This window comes from Triticum urartu, chromosome 1A (assembly GCF_056163025.1).
Source record: "Triticum urartu cultivar PI428250 chromosome 1A, HENAU_Tu73, whole genome shotgun sequence".
In the NCBI taxonomy this organism is placed as follows: Eukaryota; Viridiplantae; Streptophyta; class Magnoliopsida; order Poales; family Poaceae; genus Triticum; species Triticum urartu.
In genome coordinates this window covers 496,855,141-496,865,600 of record NC_141873.1, presented here as the reverse complement: position 1 = coordinate 496,865,600, position 10,460 = coordinate 496,855,141, and the positions used below count along the sequence as shown (strand labels likewise).

The 10,460-nt window shown below is 50.0% G+C and overlaps 1 pseudogene; it reads left to right on the top strand.

The window, feature by feature from the left end:
* Positions 1-874: 874 nt before the first annotated feature.
* Positions 875-2,169, top strand: LOC147991942 (uncharacterized; annotated as a pseudogene).
* The last annotated feature ends 8,291 nt before the right edge of the window (positions 2,170-10,460 follow it).

Below are 10,460 nucleotides of genomic sequence, written 5' to 3'. Positions count from 1 at the left end.
AATGAAAAGATGCACGAGCGGGAGCGAGAAGTGAATCTCGCGTCCGCGCTCATGGCCGCGTGAGCATGCGGCCGCCGCCGGCGGCCGGATCTCTTCGCCCCGACCACCCCCGCTCCCGCCACGCCCGAATCCGGCCTCCACGCCAGCTGCTCTTCCTCTCCCTCCCGCAAGGACGAGCAGGTGTGCAAGATGTGGCCCCGCAACCTCGCGCTGTCCCTTTCGTCCTCAACACCAGCAGCTCCGTCGGCCTCCCCGTCGCCGCCCCCTGTCCCGGCCGGCAAGCTTCCGCCGCCTCCCGCCGAGCTGCCTGCTAGCTGCACGGCGTGCGTCGTCCTGCCGGCGCCTCCGTCCGCTGCTCGATCCGATCTGGATTGGGAGCTCCTGTCTGCGCTGCCGCAGCCGATGCTGGGCCGCCCTGTCCAGGTTGGTGGGGGATCCGTGATGGTGCCTGAGGTGCCCCTAGGCAAATTGCCAGCTTCCGCGTCCGCGAGGCTCCCTATGTCGGCCGCTACTCCGACCTCGCCCATCGTCTCTGCCGCGAAGCTGGCCGCGGCTACGCTGGCCTCCCGCAAGGCCGACTCGTCCATAGGTGGGCGGAGGGCCGGCACCGGCGCTACCTCTGCTCCCATTGCCGGTGGCTCCCCCGGCCAGCTGCCGTCGTCCCCGGCGGCGGCGCCTGCATCCTGCCGGGGCCAGATCAGGCACCTCTGGAGCTCCTGCGGACTGGGTTTCTGCAGCATGTGGCGAGCCCCTGCTTGGCGTCACGGCACTTGATGCCCAGGAGCCGGCGCCTAATGGTGTGGGCACGTGGGGTTCTACTGCCAATGACAAAGAGGAGGAGGACGAAGAAGAACTGGTGCCACAAGATGCCTCCATGGTCTTCGACTCCACCCTGGTCCCTACAACACAGCTCGCTGCCAATGGCTTGGGCCTGACCGTTGCCCAGTCGGGTGTGGGACGTGTGCCGGAGGTGTGCAGAAGATGGCAAGAGGTGTTGCCCCGGCGTGGTCCGCGTCGTCCAATGTTGCCGGCCCTGGCAGTGGCTCCTCGCCCCATCCCTGCTTGGATGCATGGTCGATGTTGTAGATGCCTCGCTTGTGGGCACCGTGCGGCTGAGTGGAGAGATCCATTTCGATGCTCCCGTTGTTTGGAGAATGGTCACCGTGCACGCGGATGCCGCAATCCATGCCGTCCTCTAAGCTCGTTGTCTTGCCTTGCTGTGCAGCCATTAGTTGGTACCGTCCATCGTCCTGCTTCAGCTTCATGTGAGAGTCCGATGAAATCCACGCTCCCATCTAAGGTGCTTCCTCATGGGTCTTGGGCGTCTGTCGTCTCTGCTACTGTTGGCTCGACAACCCAGCCTGACGTGATGTTGCAAGCTGCTCTGGCTGATCAGACTGTGCTGCTGCAGGGTTGGATGGCACAGGCTGAGAGCTTTTTGGAGAGAGCAGAGGCTGCTTTGGGAAAGCTCACCCTTGTGTCGACTGTGTTGCCGACCGCTCTGACGTCATGCCCTCCTGGTGTGGTCGGTGTTGCCTCCACGAAGGAAGGGAGCCAAGAGCTATATGGGTGTTTCTCTCCTCGTGTTGGAGATATCTCATCAGCACCATTGACCTTGTCTCCTGTGTTGCGTACTAGTGAGGGTGAGCCCATCGCCGTGCCTGAGGCTCCAGTTCTGTAGATCATGCCCGACCTACAAGAGCTATGTTTGTGCCCTGTTTCGCCTTTGTTTGTGAGCGCGTGGAGGTGGACTCTTCGGTGACCTCATGTGAGGGGTATGTTTCGCCTCTGTCATGTGAGCAACTGGAGGTGCCTGAGTCAGTGTCAGTGGTTCCCGTGGGCGATGTTGTCATGCGGGTGGTTTCTGTGGCTGATAATGTTGATGCGGTCTGTATGTTGGCGCCTGACTCTTGGGAGCCCAGCCAGCCGCTCGCCTTTGTGGACCGCGGAGGTTCCGACGTTGTGGTCACCCACTCGCAGGTGGCCGTCGGGAAGGTGTCTGTGCGTGACAAGGTCGATGAGATTCTCTTCGATTTAGAGGTTCATAGCTTGCTCAAGCGTTTGGAGGCGGCTTGTCCTGGATCCGGCAAGGCGATTGTGGAGGAGGCTCTTATCAAGAGCAAAAGTAAGAAGAGTGGTGGCGCAGGAAAGGCGTCTGCAGCTGCTTGATGTATGGTCATCAGTCTCTTCAGTTGTCCATATGGCCTGACTTGTCTCTGTGGTCTTGGTGGTGCTCGTGGTCTCCGGCCGAGGTACTCTCGTTGGGGGTGTCTATGCGATGTAGCTTTGTGGAGGTTGGTGGTCGTTATGTGTTCGGTATGATTGTCTGGCTGATTGTGCTTATGGGGTTACATGTTATGTGAGTAGTCCTCATGTGATAGGTTTGTATTGGTTTTCGCCCGGTTTTCCATTAATTAACTGGGCAACTCTCTTCTCCTTAATTAATCGATGAGGCAAATCTTTTGCCTCCGTTTCGAAAAAAATATTATGCTCCGTGAATTTTCAGTTTTTTTAAAGAAGACAATCATGACTAGCTTTATTAACTCAACAAAATGTTTACATCATCGGCTAGTTTACTAAGGAGGCAACTAGAAGGATCACCACCCCAAATACTAGAAAGTTTATTATGGAAACTAAATTGAGCTAACTCATGAGCAACACTATTAAAATTGACCTTTCCCATATCCGTAGCCAAGTCCAAGATTTCTGCATATACTGTTGTTGCAGCATCTCACCAATGATCATGTCTAGTGCAAAAATTGATTATCTCCAAAGAATCTGATTCCGCTTCAATAGCATGAAATCCCATGGTGTTAGCAAAGGCTAGACCATCCCTCATTGCCACATCTTCAGATGTAATAACATTAGCAACTATAGGGTAGTATATGCATGATGCATCAATGAAATTACCCTTGATGTCACGTAATATAGCCGCTGAAGCTCCAACTCCTTCGTCTGCATGATACGCACCATCTACATTCAGCTTCGCAAAACGTAGTTCAGGCTTGGTCCATCTCTTCTCCACATCCGGCAACAAAGAAACTTTCTGTGTGGCATTTGCAGCAATCAAAATAATAGATGCAGCACACTTCCCCGCTGGTTGTACCCTCTCTCATTAATGATGTACCAACCTGCAGTAGCAATTGCTTCTCTGATCTCAACACTAGAAGCATGCGGTAGTGAACCTGAAGTGGACGTCAAGAGATATTCCAGAATGGCCGAACCTGATCGTTCAATCACTAGTGCATCAACCATGCATCAGGTTGTATATACCTAGTCTTTGCCATATCTCAACAGCTGGTTTACATAGAAACAGAAGATGACGGATATCTTCGGCTCCTCGCTAAGAGACCGGACACTAGCCGGATGTTGGGATATGTCTGTTCGCTAGGATTGATCGGACTGGGACCACTCCATTCAAACTTCTTCAGCAAAATATTCGTAATTTCCGTGGGGCCTCAAGCTGCCAAATCTTGTTTCAAACCGGATTGTCAACTGATGGACCGGGACCAGTTCGATTGCGTGCGCATTTTCACGCTTCAAACATACATGCGCAATTTTTATATTCCAAAATTACAAAAGGGCATTTCATAAAAACTGTCCAAATAGTAAATTTCTAGTGTAATAGCTAGGTGCACGAGTTCATTATTTTTTTCTTTTTCATTCAATTTGGCAACACCCTGAATATATGACCCATTCAACACGTACATATGCGCCCCCACGTGGGCGCGCGGTCTTCTCCGCTTTGCACATGCGCATGCACATGAAACATGCACGCATGTTCTACCTACAACATACTCCGTGCGCGTCACCCAGCCGTGGCTTATATATAATCTCCAGCTAGCTGTAATTTCGAGATTAGTTTATCTAGAGCTACCTGTCATATATTCTACTTGTACGTCGTAGATATATATATATTCAAATAGTCTACCAATTTTAAATTGGAGTATACATACATACACTACACTGGAAAAGTCTGAACTGGAAGGTGCAATATAGTAGGCCGTCGCTCTCTCGTTTGCGTCTTCTAGGCTCCTAGCAGACATGCATGCATGTACGGCAGTGGTTGCCATGGCGTGCGCAAAGTGCAGCTGAAAACGACACGGTGTGGCGTGTGCGAACCAAACTCCATCGCCGGTGGTTGCCATGGCGGCATCGATCTCGATCGGCATTGTATACTTTGTAGCTTCTGCCGTTTGGTTGTTGCTAACACGGGAAGCAAATTAGTAGTCCTAACACGGGATTAATCAATGAGATCAGAGTATACATTGTGGGACAGCAAGCTTTTGGATCGGTATGATTGGTGAGAGGAAGACAAGTCGTAGGAGAGATAGATGATCGACCAGGGACAACGACGATCGATGATTGATTAGGTTGGGGATCGGTGTCATGTCATCGTAATCACATTTTAGCACCCTTCCTGGCTAATTTTTTTAAAAAATAATTTTTTTATTAATTTCCAGAAATAATATTATGTAGTTTTGGGGAAATTGCTAAAATAATACGGGCTCGGTGTTGCCGGCGCCGATAGAAACCTATCGGCCAAGGTTGTCAGAATCGCAATTCTATTGTATGATTCTATGACTTTACGATCCAAACTAATCCCTCTGATTCTACGATTTTGATTCATAGAATCTACGTTTTCACGATTCTAATAGTGAAGATTCTACTATTTACGATCCTGTCATTGGAGCTCCGATCCGATTCAGAATCGCGATTCTCACAATCTTGTTGTCGGCTACGGCGAAGCCGACCAGACCTTGTCAGCTTCGGCCAAGCCGACCAGATCTCTCCAGGTCCCTTCGTGTTGGAAATATGCCCTAGAGGCAACAATAAATTGGTTATTATTATATTTCCTTATTCATGATAATCGTTTATTATTCATGCTAGAATTGTATTGATAGGAAACTTAGATACATGTGTGGATACATAGACAACACCATGTCCCTAGTAAGCCTCTAGTTGACTAGCTCGTTGATCAATAGATGGTTACGATTTCCTGACCATGGACATTGGATGTCGTTGATAACGGAATCACATCATTAGGAGAATGATGTGATGCACAAGACCCAATCCTAAGCCTAGCACAAAGATCGTGTAGTTCGTATGCTAAAGCTTTTCTAATATCAAGTATCATTTCCTTAGACCATGAGATTGTGCAACTCCCGGATACCGTAGGAGTGCTCTGGGTGTGCCAAACGTCACAAGTAACTGGGTGGCTATAAAGGTACACTACGGGTATCTCTGAAAGTGTCTGTTGGGTTGGCACGAATCGAGACTGGGATTTGTCACTCCGTGTAACGGAGAGGTATCTCTGGGCCCACTCGGTAGGACATTATCATAATATGCATAATGTGACCAAGGAGTTGATCACGGGATGATGTGTTACGGAACGAGTAAAGAGACTTGCTGGTAACGAGATTGAACAAGGTATCGGGATACCGACGATCGAATCTCGGGCAAGTATCGTACCGATAGACAAAGGGAATTGCATACGGGATTGATTGAATCCTTGACATCGTGGTTCATCCGATGAGATCATCGTGGAGCATGTGGGAGCCAACATGGGTATCCAGATCCCGCTGTTGATTATTGACCGGAGAGTTGTCTCGGCCATGTCTGCATGACTCCCGAACCCGTAGGGTCTACACACTTAAGGTTCGATGACGCTAGGGTTATAGGGAAAGTATGTACGCGGTTACCGAATGTTGTTCGGAGTCCCGGATGAGATCCCGGACGTCACGAGGAGTTCCGGAATGGTCCGGAGGTAAAGATTGATATATAGGAAGTATGGTTTTGGCCACCAGAAGTGTTCCGGGCATCACCGGTAGTGTACCAGGACCACCGGAGGGGGCCGGGGGTCCACCGGGAGGGGACGCGGGCCCCGGAGGCCTACATGGGCCAATAGTGGGAAGGGACCAGCCCCTAGGTGGGCTGGGGCGCCTCCCACCAAGGCCCAAGGCGCCTCCTAGAGGGGAGGGGGCAAACCCTAGGGCAGATGGGCCCTAAGGCCCACCCCAGGTGCGCCTCCCTCTCTCCCCCCCTTGGCCACAACCCTAGATGGGTTTTGGGGCTGCCGCCACCCCTAGGGAGGGAACCCTAGATGGGGGCGCAGCCCCTCCCCTTCCCCTATATATAGTTGAGGTATTGGGGCTGCAACAGACACGATTCGATCTTCCTGTTGGCGCAGCCCTACCCCTCTCTCTCCTCATCTCTCATAGTGCTTGGCGAAGCCCTGCTGGAGTCCCGCGCTCCTCCACCACCACCATGCCGTCGTGCTGCTGCTGGATGGAGTCTTCCCCAACCTCTCCTTCTCCCCTTGCTGGATCAAGGCGTAGGAGACGTCACCGGGCTGCACGTGTGTTGAACGCGGAGGCGCCGTTGTTCGGCGCTTAGATCGGAATCAACCGCGATCTGAATCGCTACGAGTACGACTCCTTCATCCGCGTTCTTGCAACGCTTCCGCTTAGTGATCTACAAGGGTATGTAGATGCACTCCCCTTCCCCTCGTTGCTAGATTACTCCATAGATTGATCTTGGTGATGCGTAGAAAATTTTAAATTTCTGCCACGATCCCCAACACTTCGGGTCTGTTTTCAGAGAAGGAGACGCAACAAGTCGGTGGCCGGATGATGAAGCTCCAGGCCGAGCAGGCCACGGGCCACGACGGGACAGCAGCAGACGTCGGCGATCATCGAGCAGATGCCGCTGCCCCCGCTGTGCGCAGGGCGGATCTAGTGGGGGTGTTGTGGGTGCCATGGCACCCCTCCAAAACTATAAAATAAATTTTACTATATATAACACTAAATGTTTGTTAAGTTGTTGCTAGTTTAAGACTATTGTTGAGATTATAATAGTGTTTAGTGTAAACTTTGAACCATGGCACCCCCCAAGCCTGTTATTCTAGGTCCGCCGGCCGCTGGCTGTGTGACTTGTCCGACCACCGCGCCAACATCTACGCACTAGTAGAAAACAGGGCTTTGGTCCAGGCCGGGTCAGCCCATTAGTCCCGGTTCAGTCCAGAACCGGGACCAATGGGGGCATTGGACCCGGTTCGTGAGACCAAGGGGGCGGCCGGGCCACGTGGGCCATTGGTCCCGGTTCATCTGGACCTTTTGGTCCCGGTTGGTGGGACGAACCGGGACCAATGGGCCTCGCTCCTGGCCCATCACCATTGGTCCCGGTTGGTGGCTTGAACCAGGACCAAAGGCTCCCCTTTAGTCCCGGTTCATGCCACCAACCGGGACCAATGAGGTGCCTATATATACCCCCTCGCGTAAGAGCAGAGCACACTGCTCTGTTTTTTTCTGGCCGAGGGGGAGAGGGCTTGGTGGTGCTCTAGCTCACCTCCTATGCACACAAGGTGTTCGATGGAATGCCCGAGCCACACTACTTAAGCTTTCTCCTCTCCAAACTCGACCTCCAAACTCCATTTTCCTTAATATTTGTCTAGGTTTAGCGGTCCGTCACGCCCCGTCCCCGTCTTCACCGCCGTCGATCACCCGCGCCGAGCTCATCGCCGGCACCACCGTGGTGAGCCTCTTGTTCTTATCTTCTTTCTGAAAGGAAAAATATTCTTACTTGTATGTTTACATAGATACTTGTATTATTTTCTTACTTTTATTATTGCATCTTATATAGTGCGATGGTTTTGGTATCCGCCCCCATCGGCCCTCGTCCTGTCTATGATTCGGATGTGGTATATATTATCTTTATAACTATTGGTTCATTTATTGTTTATGAAAATTATGCCGACCAACGTGACATAGATTTTATTTATGTAGGATGTATGTGAATCGAAAATGCCAACCGACCCTATTGTCGAGAGGTTAAATTTAGTTGAAGAAGAAAACAATTTGTTGAAGGAAAAAATAAAAAAATTGAGGAGGAGAAGATGATATTGGAGTTGCATGTTGCGGATGTCGTCGATGATCACAAGATCAAGATGGATGCAATGCGCTTGAAGATTAGAAAGATTAGAAAATATGCCATTCATACCGAGGCTTGGTATCATTATGTCGTTGGATCAATTGTTACCTTGGTTGCGATTATGATCGCATTTGTTTTCGCATTGAAATGTTTTACATAGTTTCAATGTATGGTTTAATTAATTAGATGCTCTGGAGAGCTATATGTTGTTAGATGAGAACTATGTATGCACTTTGGTTTTAATGTGATGATGAACTTCTATTAATTTGGACACTTAATTATATATAATGCACGCAGATGAACCGGCAATGGATGTACGGTGACACACACACCTCCGAGTACATTAAGGACGTGCATGAGTTTCTCGATGCGGCTGAGGCAAACAAGCAGAATGGTTTTATGTGTTGTCCATGCACTGAATGTGGGAATATGAGGTCTTACTCTAACCCAAAAATCCTTCACTCCCACCTGCTTTACAAGGGTTTCATGCCACACTATAATGTTTGGACGCGGCACGGAGAAATAGGGGTTATGATGGAAGACGGCGAAGAAGAAGAGTACGATGACAACTATGTGCCCCCTGAATACGGTGATGCTGCAACAGGGGGAGCTGGTGAAGATCAAGAGGAACCAGACGATGTGCCCAATGATGCTGCAATGGGTGAAGCTGCTGAAGATTAAGAGGAACCAGACGATGTGCCCGATGATGATGATCTCCACCGGGTCATTGTCGATGCAAGGACACAATGTGAAAGTCAAAAGGAGAAGCTGAAGTTCGATCGCATGTTAGAGGATCACAAAAAAGGGTTGTACCCCAATTGTGAAGATGGAAACACAAAGCTCGGTACCGTACTGGAATTGCTGCAGTGGAAGACAGAGAATGTTGTGGCTGACAAAGGATTTGAGAAGCTACTGAAAATATTGAAGAAGAAGCTTCCAAAGGATAACGAATTGCCCGACAGTACATACGCAGCAAAGAAGGTCGTATGCCCTCTAGGATTGGAGGTGGAGAAGATACATGCATGCCCTAATGACTGCATCCTCTACCGCGGTGCATACAAGGATCTGAACGCATGCCCGGTATGCGGTGCATTGCGGTATAAGATCTGACGAGATGACCCTGGTGATGTTGACGGCGAGCCCCCCAGGAAGAGGGTTCCTGCGAAGGTGATGTGGTATGCTCCTATAATACCACGGTTGAAATGTCTGTTCAGAAACGAAGAGCATGCCAAGTTGATGCGATGGCACAGTGAGGACCGGAAGAAAGACGGGAAGTGAGAGCACCCGCTGATGGGTCGCAGTGGAGAAAAATTGAGAGAAAGTACTGGGATGAGTTTGCAAAGGGCCCAAGGATTGTATGGTTTGCTTTAAGCGCGGATGGCATTAATCCTTTCGGGGAGCAGAGCGGCAATCACAGCACCTGGCCCGTGACTCTATGTATGTATAACCTTCCTCCTTGGATGTGCATGAAGCGGAAGTTCATTATGATGCCAGTTCTCATCCAAGGCCCTAAGCAACCCGGCAACGACATTGATGTGTACCTAAAGCCATTAGTTGAAGAACTTTTACAACTGTGGAATGGAAATGGTGTACGTACGTGGGATGAGCACAGACAGGAGGAATTTAACCTAAAGGCGTTGCTGTTCGTGACCATCAACGATTGGCCCGCTCTTAGTAACCTTTCAGGACAGACAAATAAAGGATACCACGCATGCACGCACTGTTTAGATGACACTAAAAGTATATACCTGGACAAATGCAGGAAGAATGTGTACCTGGGCCATCATCGATTTCTTCCGACCAACCATCAATGTCGAAAGAAAGGCAAGCATTTCAAAGGCGAGGTAGATCACCGGAAGAAGCCCGCCATGCGTACCGGTGATCACGTACTTGCTATGATCAATGATTTACACGTAATCTTTGGAAAGGGTCCCGGCAGACTAGCTGTTCCGAATAACGCTGAGGGACACACACCCATGTGGAAGAAGAAATCTATATTTTGGGACCTACCCTACTGGAAAGACCTAGAGGTCCGCTCTTCAATCGATGTGATGCACGTGAGGAAAAACCTTTGCGTGAACCTGCTAGGCTTCTTGGGCGTGTATGGGAAGACAAAATATACACCTGAGGCACGGGAGGACCTGCAACATTTGCACGAAAAAGACGACATGCCTCCGAAGCAGTATAAAGGTCCTGCCAGCTACGCTCTTACGAAAGAAGAGAAAGAAATATTCTTTGAATGCCTGCTTAATATGAAGGTCACGACTGGCTTCTCGTCGAATATAAAGGGAATAATAAATATGCCAGAGAAAAAGTTTCAGAACCTAAAGTCTCATGACTGCCACGTGATTATGACGCAACTGCTTCCGGTTGCATTGAGGGGGCTTCTATCGGAAAACGTCCTATTAGCCATTGTGAAGCTATGTGCATTCCTCAATGCAATCTCTCAGAAGGTGATCGATCCAGAAATCGTACCAAGGCTAAGGAGTGATGTGGCGCAATGTCTTGTCAGTTTCGAGCTGGTGTTCCCA